Source organism: Oncorhynchus gorbuscha, linkage group LG22 (assembly GCF_021184085.1).
Source record: "Oncorhynchus gorbuscha isolate QuinsamMale2020 ecotype Even-year linkage group LG22, OgorEven_v1.0, whole genome shotgun sequence".
Classification (NCBI taxonomy): Eukaryota; Metazoa; Chordata; class Actinopteri; order Salmoniformes; family Salmonidae; genus Oncorhynchus; species Oncorhynchus gorbuscha.
Window position 1 is genome coordinate 13,574,302 of NC_060194.1, and position 23,528 is coordinate 13,597,829.

Here is a 23,528-nt window from a genome sequence, read left to right on the forward strand (position 1 = left end):
TTTATTTATGCACAATAATGCATTTAATTTTACAGTGGCATTAGGCACATTCAAACAGCTTTGACATATTTCTGTAATGCAGTAGTAAAAATGTTTTTGGAATAATCAACTCCTTCACTCACTAGTTCCCTAAAATATATCGTTATGTAAAATCCTTCAGCAGGGCTTTTGGTGACGTCTGTTTATCACAAATAAATAAGTAAAAAAGTGTCCGAATCTTAACTTTTGTAACAATGATGATGCACCAACACTATGCAGATGGAATTCCCTGATACCTCCCATTGCCCATCTGGTGAAAATTGAATGCGGACAATTTACCTAGAGCCATTATCCAAATGTTGGAAAATTATGTTATAATAAGAAATATCCCCTTGGAGTCTTCAAACAGTGTGAAATGCAGACAGCTGTTAAAACCACAAATCTACACTTTGCTATCGGTAGCCAATGACGCTGATGCTGATGCTCATATCGAATGGCTTCGAATGGAACAGAAAGCACAATTCACAGTCTGAGTTGTGTGTTGGCAATGGCCATCGGTTAAACGTGGGCCAAGCAGCGTGCAAGGGACCGACGCGGCTTAAGGCATGTTGTCTCATAGTGCTCTGTGTTCTCGAAGGCAACCCAGGTACTTCCCCAGGAGAGCCGTCTGCTTCCACCTCAAGGAACTACGAGGACACGGTGAGGAAAGGTCAGCCACTTTATTAAATACTCACGTCACCATTTGTGCATTATCAACTCTCTTGGATAAATAACCATCTATAGCGGATCAGAAGTGAAGTTTTCAACTAGAACCTGTGATCATTAATGTGTGCTCCCAAATAACAACCAGTGTGTCTCGCAATATCTGAAGAAAACCACGTTATTGAATGTAGTATTCCTTATTCTAGTGAAGAAACATCGCATTTTTGTAAACATACGTTTATCTAGACTATATCTGATCTTATTGAGTAGCACACTTCATAAGTGCTCGCAGTTTAGCCTGGCTATGCATTTGTCCATAGTCAAAATACTAAAGTTCTGTTGCTTGGCAACCCAGCTCAAAAGCTTAGGTCCACATACACTAACGGTATGAAAATGTTTGACTATTGTCTTAAAGCGTGGGGGTTTTTGGTTGTTTAAATTGCGTTTCAGATTATTTTGTGCCCAATAGAAATCAATGGTAAATAATGGTGTGTCATTTTGGAGTCAGTATGTCATTAAGAATATAACATGTTTCTAAACCCTTATAATTATATATCATTATAATTATCATACGGTCCCCAAAAAATCTAACCTCCTGGTATTGGTAATGTTGTGCCTCTAACTTTCCTTGCTGTTACACAAGGAGGGGGTGTTGCTGATATATATTGATTATTTAAATGGCATGGAACTATATTTAACTATCTATTTTCCCCACAGTCCTGTCCAATCCTTGTATTAATTACATTTACATTTACATTTAAGTCATTTAGCAGACGCTCTTATCCAGAGCGACTTACAAATTGGTGCATTCACCTTATGACATCCAGTGGAACAGCCACTTTACAATAGTGCATCTAAATATTTTAAGGGGGGGTGAGAAGGATTACTTTATCCTATCCTAAGTATTCCTTAAAGAGGTGGGGTTTCAGGTGTCTCCGGAAGGTGGTGATTGACTCCGCTGTCCTGGCGTCGTGAGGGAGTTTGTTCCACCATTGGGGAGCCAGAGCAGCGAACAGTTTTGACTGGGCTGAGCGGGAACTGTACTTCCTCAGTGGTAGGGAGACGAGCAGGCCAGAGGTGGATGAACGCAGTGCCCTTATTTGGGTGTAGGGCCTGATCAGAGCCTGGAGGTACTGAGGTGCCGTTCCCCTCACAGCTCCGTAGGCAAGCACCATGGTCTTGTAGCGGATGCGAGCTTCAACTGGAAGCCAGTGGAGAGAGCGGAGGAGCGGGGTGACGTGAGAGAACTTGGGAAGGTTGAACACTAGACGGGCTGCGGCGTTCTGGATGAGTTGTAGGGGTTTAATGGCACAGGCAGGGAGCCCAGCCAACAGCGAGTTGCAGTAATCCAGACGGGAGATGACAAGTGCCTGGATTAGGACCTGCGCCGCTTCCTGTGTGAGGCAGGGTCGTACTCTGCGGATGTTGTAGAGCATGAACCTACAGGAACGTGCCACCGTCTTGATGTTAGTTGAGAACGACAGGGAGTTGTCCAGGATCACGCCAAGGTTCTTAGCGCTCTGGGAGGAGGACACAATGGAGTTGTCAACCGTGATGGCGAGATCATGGAACGGGCAGTCCTTCCCCGGGAGGAAGAGCAGCTCCGTCTTGCCGAAGTTCAGCTTGAGGTGGTGATCCGTCATCCACACTGATATGTCTGCCAGACATGCAGAGATGCGATTCGCCACCTGGTCATCAGAAGGGGGAAAGGAGAAGATTAATTGTGTGTCGTCTGCATAGCAATGATAGGAGAGACCATGTGAGGTTATGACAGAGCCAAGTGACTTGGTGTATAGCGAGAATAGGAGAGGGCCTAGAACAGAGCCCTGGGGGACACCAGTGGTGAGAGCGCGTGGTGAATTATAACCCCAAAATGTATTACCCCTCCACAGTTATCTTAGCCTATAAAGTCCGGTAGCCTATGGTGTTGAATGCACTTTCTGGCCATGGTTGCTCATACGGTGGTTACAATGTATCATTTATCAAACAGCCAGCCTCCGTTTAACTTCAGAATTGCACATTTTTTTTCTTGGGGGGGGGGGGCAGACAGCTCTGGCCGATGACAGGCTACCAAAACTATGGGCTGTCCCCGGAGATCAGGGACGTCTGGTCAACTTAACCTATTGACCTTACTCAAGCCACCTGTGACCATTTGGTCCATCCGTAAATCCCTACCATACATGGTCTACTGTAATCTGACCACTTTAGGACACCTGGCCTGTCTGAAGACTCATACTAACAGCCTATCTTGGATCAGGAACAGTAAAAACAAGCTGCAAAAGCAAAAGTGACATCTAGGGCCGATATTAACCATTGAAATACTTTAATCTACTTTAGGTGGGGAGGCAGGCTAGAGAACTAGACTGAGGGCAACCTACCTGAGGGCAACCTACTTAGTCTGGATCCAGGATAGGCAACAACAGAGGCCACCAGTCCACAGTAAGCAGCATTTCGTCTAGTGTAAAGTAAGTACTTACATGTTTGTTGTTGATAGTGATTGTGTACACACGCCAAGAGAGGAAGTCTCCCAGCACCTTCGTTACTAATGTCATAACACAATCGTCAATTCCACCCTGTCAATGCCGAGACAAGGCCTTCCATTTCACGCTTCATAAAACCAATCTCAATTTAAAAAGTCTCTTGTTCAGTTTCATGTCCCATAAAAACAGAACTGGCCCTGGCTCTTAAAGGGATTGCATATTCATTTATTCATGGATGAATAAATATCCTTCAGCAGGGTCATCTCAAACTTTTCATGAGTAAAACTATTACAAATATGCAATGAGGATAATAACCTCTTATAAACACAATGGCAACTTTAAAGTGGGAAATGTAATCCCATATACAGTAACACTTCTTATGGCAGATAACTTAGAATTGCAGCCATCGAACATACCAGTGTTCATGAAGTGTGGACACACCATGGTAGTCTTGACACCATCCTTCCCCGTTGCCAGCAGCTCCAGAGCGACAGACTCAGCAAAGCAAATAGCAGCAAACTTGCTGGAAACAGTAATCTACCAGGAGAGAAACACATGCGTTGGCATACAGTAGAGCAGGTTAAACAAAGGTCTCAAATCAAATTGAATTCGTCAATATTCGTAAACAGGTGTGGACTAACAGTGAAATGCTTACTTACAGGCCCTTCCCAACAATCAGATAAAGAAAATAGAGAAATAGAAGTAAAACACTACAACATAGAGGATATATAAAACAGGTCTCCACATCAAGATAATACTAACTAAATTGTGGAATTGCATTGTCCTTGAACCCTTTGCTGTACAGCCTTATTCCAAAATGTATTACTTTTTAAAAAATATCAATCTACACACAATACCCCATGATGACAAGTTTCTACAACTTGATTGGAGTTCATTTGTGGTAAATTCAATTGATTGGACATGATTTGGAAAGGCACACCTTTCTGTATATGGTCCCACAGTTGACAGTGCATGTCAAAAACCAAGCCATGAGGTTGAAAGAATTGCCCGTAGAGCTCAGAGACAGGATTGTGTCGAGGCACAGATCTGGGGAAGGGTACCAAAACATTTCGGCTGCATTGAAAGTCCCCAAGAACACAGTGGCCTCCATCATTCTTCAATGCAAAAAGGTTGGAACCAACAAGACTCTTCCCAGAGCTGGCCGCCAGGCCAAATTGCGGAATCGGGGGAGAAGGGCCTCGGTCAGGGAGGTGACCAAGAACCTGAAGGTCACTCTGACAGAGCTCCAGAGTTCCTCTGTGGAGATGGGAGAACCTTTCAGAAGGACAACAATCTCTGCAACACTCCACCAATCAATCCTTTATGGTAGAGGGGCCAGACGGAAGCCAGAAGGAAGCCACTCCTCAGTAAAAGGCACATGACAGCCCACTTTGAGTTTGGAGTTTGACAAAAGACACCTAAAGACTTTTAGACCATGAGATACAAGCTTCTCTGGTCTGGTGAAAAAAGGATTGAACTCTTTGGCCTGAATGCCAAGCATCACGTCTGGAGGAAACCTGGCATCATCCCTACGGTGTCTTTCTGCCCCCGAACAGGCAGTTAACCCACTGTTCGTCATTGAAAATAAGAATTTGTTCTTAACTGACTTATCTAGTTAAATAAAGTTTAAAAAATATATATTTTTAAAAAATGGTAGTGGCAGCATCATGTTGTGGGAATGTTTTTCAGCGGCAGGGACTGGGAGACTAGTCGGGATTGAGGGAAAGATGAACGGAGCAAAGTACAGAGAGATCCTTTATTCATGAAAACCTGCTAGAGAGCACTCAGGACCTCAGACTGGGGCGAGGGTTCACCTTCCAACAGGACAACAACCCTAAGCACACAGCCAGGAAAATGCAAGAGGGGCTTTGGGACAAGTCTCTGAATGTCCTTGAGTGGCACAGCCAGAGCCCGGTTTTGAACTCGATCGAACATAGCTGTGCAGCGATGCTCTCCATGAAATTCAATGTTGCGTTTCCAGGCTAGGCTACAGGCAGTGTAGGCTTTGTTCTTGCCCTGCACCAACACATCTGATTTAGTCAGTCAAACATTGATTAGCGTTCAGGTTTCTTGGTGCTGGACGGGAACAAAAGCCTGTACACCGTTGCTCTCCAGGACCAGTATTGAGGAACATTGGAGTAAGTCATGCACACACATGCATAGTAAGTGATTTACCTGCTAGTCCATTGACACCAATCAGACCCGCTGTGCTAGCAACACTGACCAGGTGACCATGGTTGTTGACAGTCATCGCTGGGAGGAAGGCTTTATAAGTCTAGAGATAAAGGAGAAGAAATCAGGATAAGAACTTCCACAATGAAATATGAATTTCAGTTTGCTTCAGATCTGTGTTCACTGGAGGTAGAGTGAGTGGAATTGCCACAATAAGGGAGATGATTTAGGATATAACTTTCACATTTCAATGCCTGCATTGATAAAGACAGCAAGAGAGGGAAAACCAACAAGATATTTGTGTTGATGTCAGTGTAGCAGATGTGAGCTGTAAGCACATTAGCTCACCCAAGTGAGCCATGGTGTTTACTTCAATGATTTTCTCAATGAGGGAGTCTGGCGCGTCCATGAAATTCCTGCCTGTGACGATGCCAGCGTTGTTTATGAGAATGCTCACATCCCCCACCTCTCTCTTGACCTGAACATAGATGTGTTAATAAATCCTCTGAAAGTCTAAGTCATTTGGGGGGGGGGGGTTAGTATACTAAACTAACATATAGAATGGTTTTAAGATACCATGGCTCATTATTTAGTTATTCGATTTTGAATTTTAGTAAAACCTTTAGGTATCCCCCAAAAATATTGAATTTGTGTTATGCTGGTGAATGAGGACCCAAAAGCGACTTAACAGAAACAGAGTCTTTATTCCAGTCTTTAACAAAACGATAATCCTGGATACTATCACAGGTGAAGTCCAAACAGGAAAACTGAAACCCTCTAGTCAGTAGAGGGGACAGGGGATGCGACCACAGACTGCAGGTCGCTTCGGGAAGGCGCAGGCCGTAGCTGATATAGACACCTGCTCACACGCAGCATCTGAAGAAGGCAAAAACACGACGGAACAAGAACACAGCACAGCAAACATCAAACAAGGATCCGACAAGGACAGACGCAGAAACAGAGGGAGAAATAGGGACTCTAATCAGAGGGCAAAATAGGGGACATGTGTGAAAGAGTAAACGAGGTAGTTAGGACGAATGAGGAACAGCTGGGAGCAGGAACGGAACGATAGAGAGAGAGAGGGATAGAGAGAGAGGGAAAGAAACCTAATAAGACCAGCAGGGGGAAACGAATAGAAGAGAAAGCACAAGGACAAGACATGACAATATATGACAAAACATGACAGTACCCCCCCACTCACCGAGCGCCTCCTGGCGCACTCGAGGAGGAACCCTGGCGGCAACGGAGGAAATCATTGATCAACGAACGGTCCAACACGTCCCGAGAAAGAACCCAACTCCTCTCCTCAGGACCGTAACGGGAGACGATGAAGAGGGAATCTAGGGCAATAACTCTTATAAAAATGAGACACGGGTAGAGAACTGTAAGCGTTAGAGCAATCAGGACCAAACAGGCCAGGAGAGTAACAACTAGGGACAGACTGAGACACAGCAAGGCTAAGACCAGGAACAGGAGAGAGGCGGTGGCTGTGGACAGACTGAGACACGGCAAGTGCAGGAGCAGGACCAGGAGAGATGCGGTGGCAGGGGACAGACTGAGACACAGCAAGGGCAGGAGAGATGCGGTGGCTGGGGACAGACTGAGACCCAGCAAGGCCAAGAGCAGAAGCAGGAAGAAAGTTACCGGACTTAGTCTGCACGCAGTCCGAACAAGCAGCCACGAAACGGCGCGTGTCACGCTCCTGAGTAGGCCACCAAAACTGCAGGCGAATAGAAGCAAGCGTACCCCGAACGCCGGGGTGGCCAGCTAACTTGGCAGAGTGAGCCCACTGAAGAACAGCCAGACGAGTAGAGACAGGAACGAAAAGAAGGTTACTAGGACAAGCGCGCGGCGACGGAGTGTGAGTGAGTGCTTGCTTGACCTGTCTCTCAATTCCCCAGACATTCAACCCGACAACACGCCCCTCAGGGAGAATCCCCTCGGGGTCGGTAGACGCTACAGAAGAACTGAAGAGACGGGATAAAGCATCAGGCTTGGTGTTCTTAGTACCCGGGCGATAAGAAATCACGAACTCGAAACGAGCGAAAAACAACGCCCAACGAGCTTGACGCGCATTGAGTCGTTTGGCAGAACGGATGTACTCAAGGTTCTTTTGGTCAGTCCAAACGACAAAAGGAACGGTCGCCCCCTCCAACCACTGTCGCCATTCGCCTAGGGCTAAACGGATGGCGAGCAGTTCGCGGTTAGCCACATCATAGTTACGTTCCGACGGCGACAGGCGATGAGAAAAATACGCGCAAGGGTGGACCCCATCGTCAGTATGGGAGCGCTGGGACAGAATGGCTCCCATGCCCACCCCCGACGCGTCTACCACGACAATGAACTGTTTAGTGACGTCAGGTGCAACAAGGATAGGAGCGGATGCAAAACGCTTCTTGAGGAGATCAGTACAACAATCATACGACCGGTGAGGAGGAAGGGAGGTGGCTCTAGACCGACTGAAGACCGTGCGCAGATCATGATATTCCTCCGGCCCTCCTGTCAAATCACCAGGTTCCTCCTGTGAAGAGGGAGCAGAAGAAACAGGAGGAATAGCAGACATTAAACATTTCACATGACAAGAAACGTTCCAGGAAAGGATAGAATTACTAGACCAATCAAAAGAAGGATTATGACACACTAGCCAGGGATGACCCAAAACAACAGGTGTAAAAGGTGAACAAAAAATTTAAAAAGAAATGGTCTCACTATGGTTACCGGATACTGTGAGGGTTAAAGGTAGTGTTTCACATAATATACTGGGGAGAGGACTACCATCCAAGGCGAACATGACCGTGGGCTCCCCTAACTGTCTGAGAGGAATGTCATGTTCCCGAGCCCAGGCTTCGTCCATAAAACAGCCCTCCGCCCCAGAGTCTATTAATGCACTGCAGGAAGCTGCCGATCCGGTCCAGCGTAGATGGACCGGCAAGGTAGTACAGGTACTTGACGGAGAGGACAGAGTAGTAGCGCTTATCAGTCGCCCTCCGCTTACTGATGAGCTCTGGCCTTTAACTGGACATGAAATGACAAAATGACCAGCGGAACCGCAATAGAGACAGAGGCGGTTGGTGATTCTCCGTTCCCTCTCCTTAGTCGAGATGCGAATACCCCCAGCTGCATGGGCTCAACACCTGAGTCAGTGGGGAAAGATGGTAGTGTCGGGGAGAGGGGGACACAGTTAACGCGAGCTCTCTTCCATGAGCTCGGTGACGAAGATCTACCCGTCGTTCAATGCGAATAGCGAGTTCAATCAAAGAATCCACGCTGGATGGAACCTCCCGGGAGAGAATCTCATCCTTAACCTTAGCGTGGAGTCCCTCCAGAAAACGAGCGAGCAACGCCTGCTCGTTCCAGTTACTGGAGGCAGCAAGAGTGCGAAACTCTATAGAGTAATCCGTTATGGATCGATTACCTTGACATAGGGAAGACAGGGACCAGGAAGCTTCTTTCCCAAAAACAGAACGATCAAAAACCCGTATCATCTCCTCTTTAAAGTTCTGATACTCGTTAGTACACTCAGCCCTTGCCTCCCAGATAGCTGTGCCCCACTCCCGAGCCCGTCCAGTAAGGAGTGATATGACGTAGGTGATCCGAGCAATACCCCTGGAGTACGTGTGGGGTTGGAGAGAGAACACTATATCACACTGGGTAAGGAACGAGCGACATTCAGTAGGCTCCCCAGAGTAGCACGGTGGGTTATTAATTCTGGGCTCCGGAGACCCGGAAGCCCAGGAGGTAACCGGTGGATCGAGGCGGAGATTGTGAATCTCCTCCGAGAGGCCGGAGACTTGGGCGGCCAGGGTCTCAACGGCATGTCGAGCAGCAGACAATTCCTGTTCGTGTCTGTCTAGCATCGCTCCCTGGAACTCGACAGCAGAGTAGAGAGAATCCGTAGTCGCTGGGTCCATTCTTGGTCGGATCCTTCTGTTATGCTGGTGAATGAGGACCCAAAAGCGACTTAACAGAAACAGAGTCTTTATTCCAGTCTTTAACAAAACGATAATTCTGGATACTATCACAGGTGAAGTCCAAACAGGAAAACTGAAACCCTCTAGTCAGTAGAGGGGAACAACAGGGGATGCGACCACAGACTGCAGGTCGCTTCGGGAAGGCGCAGGCCGTAGCTGATATAGACACCTGCTCACACGCAGCATCTGAAGAAGGCAAAAACACGACGGAACAAGAACACAGCACAGCAAACATCAAACAAGGATCCGACAAGGACAGACGCAGAAACAGAGGGAGAAATAGGGACTCTAATCAGAGGGCAAAATAGGGGACAGGTGTGAAAGAGTAAACGAGGTAGTTAGGACGAATGAGGAACAGCTGGGAGCAGGAACGGAACGATAGAGAGAGAGAGGGATAGAGAGAGAGGGAAAGAAACCTAATAAGACCAGCAGGGGGAAACGAATAGAAGAGAAAGCACAAGGACAAGACATGACAATATATGACAAAACATGACAATTTGTCTTTTACTACTACTAGCCCATAAAAAGCATTGAATATCATTTATAAATAGCAAAAAATGACAGTAGCATCTATCCTATATCTAGGAGATACAAGAAATCTCTATAAATATTCATTTTTGACATATTTAACCCCTTATTTTTATTGGCACAAAACTACTTCCATAATTCTGTGATCGTAGAGCAAAATGGAGAATGGTGTTCATAAGCATCTCCCCTTTCCATAGAGTTGTCATGTTAGAGTGAACAAAAATACCAATGCAACATGTAAAGCAGGGGTGTCAAAGTCAAATGGACGGAGGGCCAAATAAAAAATTTAGCTACAAGCCGAGGGCCGGACTGTTCGAATGTTCATTGAAAATTTTTTAAATGACGCATATAGTCTAGTGAACCTAATTGAACCTACTGAAAACCTAACAAATATATTCCAATATGATCAGATAAATAAAGCAATATTTTCTTATGGCTCTGTCAGTAATCTTTAATTTTCAACAGACACAAAAGACAAATTTCCTTTATATAAAAATCCCCATAACATGAACATTAAATGAAAGAAACCGGTATTCAAGGCACCATCAGTAGCCTATATTTTCTATTTTAGCAAAAGTGGGCTAAATTTACTTCAAAGAAAAAAACAATAATAGCAATTTTCTATCATCCACTCAACTGAAATATTTTAAAAATATAATTGGATTGAAATACAATAAAATAAAGTGCAAAAATCTATTAATCAAAAACAACACTTTGTTTAAGGAGAAGTAACATGCAGTGAAAACAAATATTAAACTTTAACTTTTAAACTTGAACTGAGTAAAAACTCTAAATATGTGATTGCACAGTAATGTTCACTTGTTTGAGGTTGAGGGTGATACTTGGTGGTGTCCCATCTTTTCCACAAGTTCATCAATGTTCGGGGTAAGGCTCTGAGCTGAGGAAATCCTCAGAATTGAGTGGAGGTGTTCAGCAGTAAGTCGACTTCTGTGTGATGTTTTGTTCAAGTTCATCAAAGAAAACAGTTGTTCACACAGGTATGTGCTGCCAAACATAGACAACGTTTGAGCAGCCTGGATGCGCAGCTGGGGCATTGTGTCGGGGAGGAAACGGGTGAACTCCGCAGCACCCACTGCCGCATATTTTGCCCTCAGTGCATCATTGCATTGGAGGTCAATCAACTCCATTTGGAGGTTTGGTGGTGAGCTTTCCACGTCAACAGCAAATGGGTTACCGAGCAGTTCCAACCTGCTTTTTTGTGCTTCAAAGTCAGCAAATCGGCGTCGAAAGTCAGCGGCAAGCATACCTATTTTATCAGCCAACTGTGCGCTCGGGAACGCACTGGTAGAGAGCTTCTCTTTCATGGTCTGGCAGCTGGGAAAGTGGCTCAAATTTTCTTTCCGCATCTGCGTCTCCCACAGAGTCAGTTTGGTTTTAAATGCCTTCACTGTACTGTACATATCAGAGATGACACGATCCCGACCCTGCAGCTGCAAGTTCATTGCATTCAGATGACTCGTAATGTCACACAGAAAAGCCATTTCACACAGAAACATTTCGTCTCGGAGTTGTGTTGTGTCTTTCCCTTTGCTGTCCAAGAACAGACAAATCTCCTCACGAAGCTCGAAACATCTTTGAAGCACCTTTCCCTGGCTTAGCCATCGCACCTCTGTGTGATAAGGCAAATCACCATGCTCCGTTTCTAACTCTGTCAGAAATGCCTTGAACTGGCGGTGATTCAAACCTTTGGCTCTGATAAAGTTAACTGTGCGCGTGATGATGCTCATTACATGCTCCATTTTCAAGGCTTTACCGCACAACGCTTCCTGGTGTATGATACAATGATAAGCTGTCAGCTCACCTGTCGCGTTTTCCTCTTGCATCTTTTCCCGTATCTTCGCCACCAGTCCGCTCCTGTGTCCACACATCGCAGGTGCTCCGTCGGTTGTCAAACCCACGAGTTTTTCCCAAGGCAGCTCCATCTCATTTACACATCTTGACACCTCTTCATACAAATCATGCCCCGTAGTTGTGCCATGCATAGGACGTAAAGCCAAAAACTCCTCTGTCACGCTTAGGCTGGAGTCCACTCCGCGGATGAAAATTGACAACTGGGCAATGTCAGAAATGTCGGTGCTCTCATCCACAGCCAAGGAATATGCAATGAAATCTTTTTAGATTGATGGACAACTGGTCTACTCTCTCGGCAATGGTGTTTCTGCTCAGACTCACATTTAAAAAGAGTTGCCTTTTTTCTGGGCAAACTTCGTCACAAACTTTAATCATGCAGTTTTTGATGAAATCCCCCTCCGTAAATGGCCGGACTGATTTAGCGATCTCTTCTGCCAAAATAAAACTGGCCTTGACAGCAGCCTGGCCTTGTGATTTGGCTTTTTTGAACAGAGCCTGTCGAGATTTGAGGCCTCGTTTTAATTCCTCTGCCTTTTGTAGCCTTTGTTCCATGTCCATATTCTTGTTTTTGTCCGCGTGTTTCGTTTCATAATGTCGTCTCAGATTATACTCTTTCAGTACCGCCACACTTTCTCCACACAGAAGACACACAGGTTTTCCAGCTACCTCCGTGAACAAATACTCCGACTCCCACCTTGTTTGAAACCCCCGGTTCTCAGTGTCCACCTTCCGTTTTGCCATTTTTGATGGGTATCTGAAAGTTAATTTTACTGTGATGCTGACAACTGCTGTGCCAATAAATATTGAAATGAAGCAGCCTACTGCTCGGTGCGTCACCGTTGCATTGTGGGAAATGTAGTATTGGTGCGTGTAAAAGATCTGCGGGCTGCCGGCTTGCTGCGGTCTGCGGGCCGGTTCTAATAACAAATCAAGATCATCCCAGGGGCCGTAAAAAACCTTCTCGCGGGCCGGATGTGGCCCGCGGGCCTTGACTCTGACATATGTGATGTAAAGTGTTTGTCCTGTGTTTCATGAGCTGAAATAAAGTACCCTTTTATGTTCCATATGCACAAAAAGCTTATTTATCTCAAATTTGTTTACATCCCTGTTAGTGAGTATTTCTCCTTTGCTAAGATTATCCATCCATCTGACAGGTGTGACATATCATGAAGCTGATTAAATAGCATTACACAGGTGTACCTTGCACTGGGTACAATAAAAGGCCACTCTAAAATATGCAGTTGTGTCACAACACAATGCCACAGATGTAACAAGGTTTGAGGGAGCATGCAATTGGCATGCTGACTGCAGGAATGTCCACCAGAGCTGTTGCCAGAGAGTGTAATGTTCATTTCTCCACCATGAGCTGTCTCCAAAGTGTTTAGAAAATTTTGCTGTATGTGTAACCAGCCAGGGCTTCCACATCCGGCTTCTTACCTGCGGGATCGTCTGAGACCAGCCACCCATACAGCTGATGAAACTGTGGGTTTGCACAACCAAAGTATTTCCTTAGAAACCATCTCAGGAAAGCTTATCTGCGTGCTTGTCGTCCTCACCAGGGTCTTGATCTGACTGCAGTTCGGCGTTGTAACCCAGACTTCAGTGGAAAAATGCTCACCTTCGATGTCCACTGGCACACTGGAATCGTGTGCTCTTCATAGATGAGTCCCGGTTTCAACTGTACCGGGCAGATGGTGTGTATGGTGTCGTGGAAATTCAACAATCTGAAATGAATCATTCTTTATTGTCAGCTCACTGGAGAGGTTCCAACAAACTTGATGCACCATAGTGAACATCTGTCAGAAGCTCCCATGGGGCAGTCCCGTTTAGTTCCCTTATATACTGGTTACAGACACGTTACATAGGCATAGTTCATAGGGTTGGTTCTGTCATGTGTCTGGCACCCTCTCCTATCTTAAAGAACATATTCTGGGCGTTCTGCCAAATAGTCTAAAGTAGGAGGTCATGACGGCCACCCTCATATCTTTACCAGGCACAGGTAGGAACCAAGGATTGTTTATGACACCAAAGACAAGATGCATGTAACGGGAATTTTAATGTGTGCTTTTCTTATAACACATTTCTGTGTTCTATTCATGTGATGTTCTATAAACCCATGTGTTCATTGAAGTTGTTGACTGAACAAATCTTCCTCTTATCAGTAGCTGCAATTTTGCAGTACGTTCAGACCATGTCGAGAACAAAGGAAAGACATCTCAGTTTCAAGGTCTCAGCTTAGAGAGAAGCCTCGTGAGGTGTTGGTCTGTCACATGTTATGAACCAGTATTGGTCGGTCACATAAATGAAACAAAACGGGAATGATTAATTAATTATGCTAAATCATGCAAATATAACTTGTCGGTGTATAGCCGTATATAAGACAACTGCTGGGTCTGCCCAGGTAGAGCTCCTGATTGACATGTGTACTATGGTGCATTGAGTTGGTTGGAATCTCTCCAACGCGCTGACAATAAACGATTACTCATTTAAGATTGACTTCAAGTGTCCCTGTGTAAGCATTTTCCCACAACATGTACAAAGTAAAATTCACAATCCACCCTTTTATCACGTATGAAAATAAATCATTACATTTTAAGGTAAATATTCTTTAACTTCCATATCCATACCATACTTCCATACCATATTTCTATTGAAGTAAGGGAAATCAACACATAAAACCAGACACTTCATTTCAATCCCTTCATTCTGGGTTGTACAGTCCAATTAGTATGGTAATACTATCATAACAAAGTTACTTCTATTAAATGGGAGTGAATTTATTAACACTACACGCACACAGCATGTTAAATAACACAATTTATACAAACTAAGAGACAAAAACACACGCCGCAGCCCATTTGGGAATTTGGGATCCCTAACTTCCAAACAGGGATTCCAACCAAGTTGTAGGTGTCCACTCCAGTTGTGGGGAATTATTCTCAGCAACAGTGGCAATGTATTCGGCGAGATCAGTCATATTAGAAGAGTGATCTGGGACAAAAGTACAACATCCATTGCCATTGATTGCACAAGTGCCCCCTTGACCTGCCAAAAGATAGTCGAGCCTCTGTTTTGCAGAGCCAGTTTACGCAATTATTTTAGCATTTCCAGTTATCTCCCGTATTTGGTCTAGGGTACATGCATATTTGTTTTTCACAGGAAAGAGAGAGAACACGTTATAACAGTTTCACACCAACCTTGAAAGGAATGAGATTGGGGCAAGGATAGCCCAAGCTACAATCTAGTGGCTCTCCTCACATTTTAGGGGCATATCTGTCTCTAGAAGCCTTTCCAAATCATAATTATAACTACTGATAAATTATCCAACCCAAATTGTGTGCAGACGACACACAATTAATCTTCTCCTTTCCCCCTTCTGATGACCAGGTGGCGAATCGCATCTCTGCATGTCTGGCAGACATATCAGTGTGGATGACGGATCACCACCTCAAGCTGAACCTCGGCAAGACGGAGCTGCTCTTCCTCCCGGGGAAGGACTGCCCGTTCCATGATCTCGCCATCACGGTTGACAACTCCATTGTGTCCTCCTCCCAGAGCGCTAAGAACCTTGGCGTGATCCTGGACAACACCCTGTCGTTCTCAACTAACATCAAGGCGGTGGCCCGTTCCTGTAGGTTCATGCTCTACAACATCCGCAGAGTACGACCCTGCCTCACACAGGAAGCGGCGCAGGTCCTAATCCAGGCACTTGTCATCTCCCGTCTGGATTACTGCAACTCGCTGTTGGCTGGGCTCCCTGCCTGTGCCATTAAACCCCTACAACTCATCCAGAACGCCGCAGCCCATCTGGTGTTCAACCTTCCCAAGTTCTCTCACGTCACCCCGCTCCTCCGCTCTCTCCACTGGCTTCCAGTTGAAGCTCGCATCCGCTACAAGACCATGGTGCTTGCCTACGGAGCTGTGAGGGGAACGGCACCTCAGTACCTCCAGGCTCTGATCAGGCCCTACACCCAAACAAGGGCACTGCGTTCATCCACCTCTGGCCTGCTCGCCTCCCTACCACTGAGGAAGTACAGTTCCCGCTCAGCCCAGTCAAAACTGTTCGCTGCTCTGGCCCCCCAATGGTGGAACAAACTCCCTTACGACGCCAGGACAGCGGAGTCAATCACCACCTTCCGGAGACACCTGAAACCCCACCTCTTTAAGGAATACCTAGGATAGGATAAAGTAATCATTCTACCCCCCCCCTTAAAAGATTTAGATGCACTATTGTAAAGTGGCTGTTCCACTGGATGTCATAAGGTGAATGCACCAATTTGTAAGTCGCTCTGGATAAGAGCGTCTGCTAAATGACTTAAATGTAAATGTAAATGTAGTGTTTCAGTTCATCCTCCCAATGGCACATGTTCAAAGTGGATGACCCTTGATAATGTCTCTCACCTGAGCCGCCACTGTCCTTTACAGTCCATTATGTCTTTGTCCATTTTCCTACCAGTACATCAGCGTGTTTGGATGGATCTTTCTCCATGCTCACTCCACATGGACTCATGTTGCACTCCTGAGAGAAAAGGCAGTTGATAGTTTTGACTGGATGCTGTGTACAAGTTGTTGGCTTGGACTCGGGTCTCACGGTAGAAGTGGTGAAAGACCATACTGAACGCCATTGTCGTCATTGCTTCAGCCGGTTAGGGAAGGTTGAGGTTCACCCAGTTCTTGGTCAAATTATCCCTTCCATGCATCTAGATATCATCTGTGGTCACCTTCGTCATTACCTCAAAAGTGTATTTTACTCAACACATCTGAAGCTCTGAGCATATTTCTGTCGGTCTGTTTAGCGCAAGTGGCTATTCCTCTCGTCTGTCCTCCATGCCGGAGCAGTTGTAATCTTGGCGATCTCATTGCAGAGTTACAGGGTCAGGGAGTCGGAGGGCTAATCCTTAGGGAGAAATCCCGACCATCCAGCAGACCCAATCTGGAGAAATTTGTTATTGAAGCAAGATAAAAACAAAACAACATCACTCGAGGTGGGGAAAACTTCAACCCATTTGGAGTAACTCAACCATTACCAACACATTTTTCTGTTTACTGGAAGGCGTGTGAAGAAAAGCTATTTGCATATTTTTCAGAGGCCCAGGGAACCAAATTTGCATATTTACCATAGGGGATCGGTAATACCCCTTTGGATACATGACTCACATCGTGACTCACATCGTGACTCATGTGTACCAAAAAAACAACAACACTGCCTGTTAAATAAAAAATAAAAAATTACAACTCCATAAAGGAAATCATTAATAATCTCATAAGGTAATGGTAAAACAGACCAGAGACAGGTGTCAGGTGACAAGTGTCACACATTCAGGGGCAGCGCTCTCTCCCTGACATTCACGTGGCCTGAAAGCACACATAGGACTATTGATCAATTATAAACTTGTTAATGATCCGGGCACCTTTAACTGCTCTCCCAATGCACTTGCCTTAGGAAGCCTTTCAAAGGGAGAGATACAGTACATAATCATTGATAAACATGTCAATATGAAGCCTGTTGATTTACAAATCTACTAAGACCTTCAAAAAGTTGGTGCTGGCTTATCAGCTCAATATTCAGGACTAAAACCATTTACTTGGATCTACTGTAATTCTCGACACAGTTCAACGTAATGAAAAAACATTGTTTTAGATTACATTACCTTATTTAAATCACTGGTGCTACCTAAACTATACAATGGAGTAATTGTCAAAAACGTATTCATACCTCTGTCCCAAATTCCCACACTGTCTCTCTTACAACCTGTTGAGTTCAGTGTGTACTCGAGGCCATCTATTGTTCCAATGGAAGCTTATCTCTAACCCAAACAACAGATGACTTAAACACAAGAGCAGTGGACCAGGCCTTAAAGAGTGAGCGTCCTCTAACTTAATATATGTCCCAATGCTCAATCCCTCCATTTTACTTCTTCAAATTACTAAGACATCGCATTATTGGAGTGCTATCTGAAAGCCAATGACCATTCACTTTGTTACTTTCACTAATCTCCATATCTGTTTCTTTCAATGAGGACTCTCTTCTCAATCTACTACTACTAATATACACGGATCAGTCTCAAACAACGTTCTGCTTTTTCCCCTATTGCAAGGTTTAAAGCAAAAATGATACACCTTTGTCCACCCCCCTCTGGTTTTCCTTTTAGCCTACCCTAACAATGTTACTTTATATATTTTTTTCAAATTTCTATTGGATATTCACTTTTAAGATTAACATGTAATGCTTTGGAGGGATCCATATGTATTAACTGGGTTGGCACGGTCTGTCAGTCCTGTGTAGACAGCACGCTCGGTCCATAATAAGTCTGGCACCTGAGACAGCATAGACAGGGAAACAGATGCAGTTTCCATTTTGCCTACTCACGAATTGGTTTAGAATGTCATCATTCGGGATTTCAATGAAAAACACCATCAGGAGTATAATACATTGTAGCCTTAAGTTTAGTTAACAGAAAAGCATTGGTTCTATTTAACAGGGTATGGGGTTAATATCAAAATGTATTACCAGGGTGGAAGAAAATCACATAAGGATTTATAGTTATTGGTTAGGAGTAAGTCAAGTCCCGTATAATGGTTTAACCTTATCTTTATCAAATGATCCATAAAGGGACCACTCTGAACTCAAATCAAATTTTATTTGTCACATACACATGGTTAGCAGATGTTAATGTGAGTGTAGCGAAATGCTTGTGCTTCTAGTACTGACAATGCAGTAATAACCAACAAGTAATCTAGTTAACAATTCCAAAACTACTACCTTATAGACACAACTGTAAGGGGATAAAGAATATGTACATAAAGACATATGAATGAGTGATGGTACAGAGCAGCATAGGCAAGATACAGTAGATGGTATTGAGTACAGTATATACATATGAGATGAGTATGTAAACAAAGTGGCATAGTTAGTGGCTAGTGATACATGTATTACGTAAGGATGCAGTAGATTATATATACAGTATATACGTATGCATATGAGATGAATAATGTAGGGTATGTAACATTATATTAGGTAACATTGTTTAAAGTGGCTAGTGATATATTTTACATAATTTCCCATCAATTCCCATTATTAAAGTGGCTGGAGTTGAGTCAGTGTCAGTGTGTTGGCAGCAGCCACTCAGTGTTAGTGGTGGCTGTTTAACAGTCTGATGGCCTTGAGATAGAAGCTGTTTTTCAGTCTCTCGGTCCCAGCTTTGATGCACCTGTACTGACCTCGCCTTCTGGATGATAGCAGGGTGAACAGGCAGTGGCTCAGGTGGTTGTTGTCCTTGAGGATCTTTATGGCCTTCCTGTAACATCGTGTGGTGTAGGTGTCCTGGAGGGCAGGTAGTTTGCCCCCGGTGATGCGTTGTGCAGACCTCACTACCCTCTGGAGAGCCTTACGGTTGTGGGCGGAGCAGTTGCCGTACCAGACGGTGATACAGCCCGCCTGGATGCTCTCGATTGTGCATCTGTAGAAGTTTGTGAGTGCTTTTGGTGACGAGCTGAATTTCTTCAGCCTCCTGAGGTTGAAGAGGCGCTGCTGCGCCTTCTTCACAATGCTGAATGTGTGAGTGGACCAATTCAGTTTGTCTGTGATGTGTATGCCGAGGAACTTAAAACTTACTACCCTCTCCACTACTGTTCCATCGATGTGGATAGGGGGGGGTGTTCCCTCTGCTGTTTCCTGAAGTCCACAATCATCTCCTTAGTTTTGTGTGGGTGTGCAAGTTGTATATTGTTATTATTATTTATATTGTTACTTCATCTTTATCTCTAGTAACCCATTATATATTTGTGTTACATCGCAAATTCCTCCTATACACCAGTGTTCACCAGTGTTGAAATATTCACTCATGTTCTATTTAACAACATATTTGGGAGATTCATTTAAATTGACTTACTGAAATCAGAAGACATGTCCCTCTTTTGTTTGTGGTTGATGCGTCTCCTCCTGGACAGCTCACAGACGGGAATTTCCCTAATGCTTCATAAAATGCGCCACTCACCGGTTTCTCGCAGATCCCCACTGGAAAGCTCCGCAGGCAGATTCAATCATTCTGTTTGTTGACACCAAATTGTCAGAATTCTTACACAGGGACACTCAAAGTCAATCTTAAATGAATCATTCTTTGTCGGCATGCTGGAGAGGTTCCAACAAACTTGATGCACCATAGTGATTGTCTGTCAGAAGCTCCCACAGGGCAGTCCCGTTTAGTTTCTTTATATACTGATTAGACATGTTACACAGGCATAGTTCATAGGGTTGGTTCCGTCATGCGTCTGGCATCGTCTCCTATCTTAAAGAACCTCTGTGACTCGTTTCAGGAAACTAGGCGTATGACGCACATCACTTCTTCACAGGAGAGCCATTTGAACGTAAACTTGAAGAAAATAAAATCTAGTTTTTTTTGGGGGGGGGGGGCAGAAATTCCTTCTGGAACATTTGAACTTATATGTGCCTTAATTACAAACTTGTATGCCATCTGTAAATACGAATAAAATTGTTAAATTATGAGTGTAGTTTGTAGGTCATACGGTTAGAACCCATCAGACAGAAGTTAACGAATCCCCTTTACAGACTTCAAATGAGTCCAGTGGGGCTTGTGGGTGAGTCGTCGAGCAAAATGGAGAACACCATCGTTCCATAGTGGTCATATTAGTTTGTAGGCCTAAAAATTTTGTAAGAAGACCGATTTTTGGGATGTCTCATGATCTGACAAGCACCGCTTTAGCTCAGCCACCTTCCTCCGCGGATGTGGAAGGCAGACACAGGCGGATGCGGTAGAATGAGACCAAGCCCATAGATATCCATTTTAGACTGATAGATTTGAATGGGGATTTTTAAAATTATGTCACTTACAGTAGATTGACACACGGGTGCGTCAATAGACGTAAGGATTTAACATTTAAAAACACCTGTTGAATCAACACACATGACATCTTTGTCTCTTACATCCTGGCTACCCAGTTATGGTAAGGAATATTTAACATTGTTGCTATGTACTTATGGCCATGGGTAACAGGTTGAAGGGGTTTTGAAAGATTGCCTGGAGTTTAAAACAGACTTTCACATTTGATGTGACACCATTGTTCCATCATCTGGTGTTTTGTAGGTTTGGGCGGTATCCAGATTGTCATACCGACCTTGTGCCATACCGGGATATTCAGTAACACTGGGCATTTTTATACATGACCCTAAGCATGATGGGATGTTAACTCATGAACTACACCGCTGTGGAAGCACCTGCTTTCAATATACTTTGTATGCCTCATTTACTCAAATATTTACTGTATTTTGGCAGTTACCTGTATATGCGACATTTGTATCTTAAAGTATAACTGAGAAATAATTAATTTAAGTACAAATGTGACATTTTGTCCTTACCCAGGCGTCCTTTAAGACTCCATAATGATCATCTGGAAGTGTTACAAAGCTTGCTCTGTAATCTGAGTAGTATTTTGATTTAAATAACAATTCTTACATTAATTTATGAATATTGAAAAGTCTAAACATTAATGTAGAAAATTTACATTTTTTGATTGAGCAAATTGTTCTATGTATTATTAAACACACTATGGCCATATCAATGTTCCAGAGTGGGATCTCTGCTACTTTTAGAGTTATAATCCAATCTGTGAACATGACCAACAGAGTGAATGTGAAAATGGATTCAAAATGGTCACCCTGTTACTGATTTTCAGGATGTGCAATGATATGTGCAAGTAAAAGGAGTGCTGTGATTTGTTGCATTGCCTACTATGCCAATTCCTCTGTATAAAATAGGTGTTAACTTTGAAAAAGTTATTGAAAAGGTACATTTATTTTTTAAATATTTAATTGAAATACTACTCATATTACAGGGCAAGGGGTAAAGCTTCATATTACAATTGTTTTGCTCCACAGGAGCATACTATGGATTACATTGTGAAAATCCAAAAGACCATGGTATTTTTTTGTTCTAGTTTTGCAAGGAATCACCATCTGTCATGTGGCTTTACTTACGTTCTCAGCAACACTGGACATTTGGTAACCAGCTACTCCCTCGTTTCCCATTCATTCAACGTGCCTCCAGCACAATAGATTTTCCAAACATCAGTTAGCTTTGACAGACAGTTTACTACACACAATGGAAAGAAGGGGGGTTGGTCAACCTCCATGATGACTGTAGTAATAATGAACAAGTCACCAGCAGCATAAGACAAAGCCGGGCAAGTTCATTGTAACGGAATTACGCTGAGACTCAGATTTTTCCCTTTAAAAATGTATACCGAACATAAACCATTGATTTCAAAGTTGAACAATCCATAGAACTCTATGCACAAGGGCTACTTTTAACATTTACTCTGAAAAACACATTTACAGGAAGAACTGTGCAGATACAAATTTTGGTTACCAAACATTGGCTCTGCAGTTTTCCAGTGGAACATTTTTATTTTATTTACTGTCAATTGTTCAAAGTAGTCATTGTGCATAGAGTTGTATGGGTGGTTAAACTTTGAAATCAATGTTTTTTGTTTGGTATACATTTTAAAGTTAATAATCTGAGTTTAAGCATAATTTCTGGTTCGTGGAATTGCCCAGTTTGCATTTATAGGTGAACGCATGCTTGCTAACAGGTGAAAAATCTTCATCACTGAGGGTCGGTACAGGTCCCCCGGTCCCAGATACACCATAATCAAGTAATCAAAGTCCTTATGGAAGATGAGTCATCAATTGATTACCTGGTCAGCCACTCTGTAGACCTTCGCCTTGTCACTGCAGTCACACAGGTAGTAGTGGACCCTAGTTGCCCCTTTCTCCTTCACTAGTCTTGCAGTCTCCTTCATGCCCTCCTGGTTGACATCCCACAGAACCAGAGACGCCCGGGGGGCAAGTCAGATGAACGGTCTGACAAATGCCTCCATGTTGTAATAGATGGACATTACAATGAACAAAGGTTTCCAAGAGGACATTCATATTGCTTACCCCTGGAAAGACAGTTTGGTTTGTTTTGGTTTAACTGTTGCTGGCAAATTTGTGCTCGTTGGAGATCCTAATAAGCAAGAAACCCGATGAATAGATTGCAGATTAGCATGATTTGTTCTAAAAAGGTCAATGTTCAACTGATAATATATTCATGAGTCATGAAATGTACTCATGAATCCGTACGCCAAGCACAACTTCAATTCAGCGTAGCCTAGTGGTTAGTGTTGGACTAGTAACCGGAAGGTTGTGAGTTCAAACCCCCGAGCTGACAAGGTACAAATCTGTCATTCTGCCCTGAACAGGCAGTTAACCCACTGTTCCCAGGCCGTCATTGAAAATAAGAATATGTTCTTAACTGACTTGCCTGGTTAAATAAAGGTAAAAATTAAATGTAGACAAACATTTGGTGCACTGAATGATAGGATAGAGCGAATAAAAAGTAGCAAATTAGGTCAACATCATTTCCGTATTTGAAAATGTATCAAAATGGAACCAATGCAAATTTACCTCAATAGACAATCAGCTCAACCTTGGATATTTTGTATTGCCTCCTTTCAACACTGGACATTCGGGTCTTTAATCGACCTTTGCACTCCGCGGCGAAGTGCACGGTAATTAAAGCAAAAAAGATACTCACTAAAACAGGAATTTGTCTACTTACTTCTTGTTGACCTTCTGCGTGGTTTCATCGTTGCTTTTCCCGTCTTCAAGTGCCTGAACGGAGCAGCCGAGCATACCCTAGATTTGATCTGGAGCCTCTATGTAAGGTCACATGACACCCAATCAAAACTCGAGTAAGGAATTATGGGATTTAGGTATGTATGTTTGTCATTCAAAAGGTCCCACAGGCTACATTTTTAAACATTT

General features: G+C 43.8%; 1 pseudogene; it reads right to left on the reverse strand.

The window, feature by feature from the left end:
- Positions 1-592: 592 nt before the first annotated feature.
- LOC124009080 lies at positions 593-23,396 on the reverse strand (annotated as a pseudogene).
- Positions 23,397-23,528: the final 132 nt, after the last annotated feature.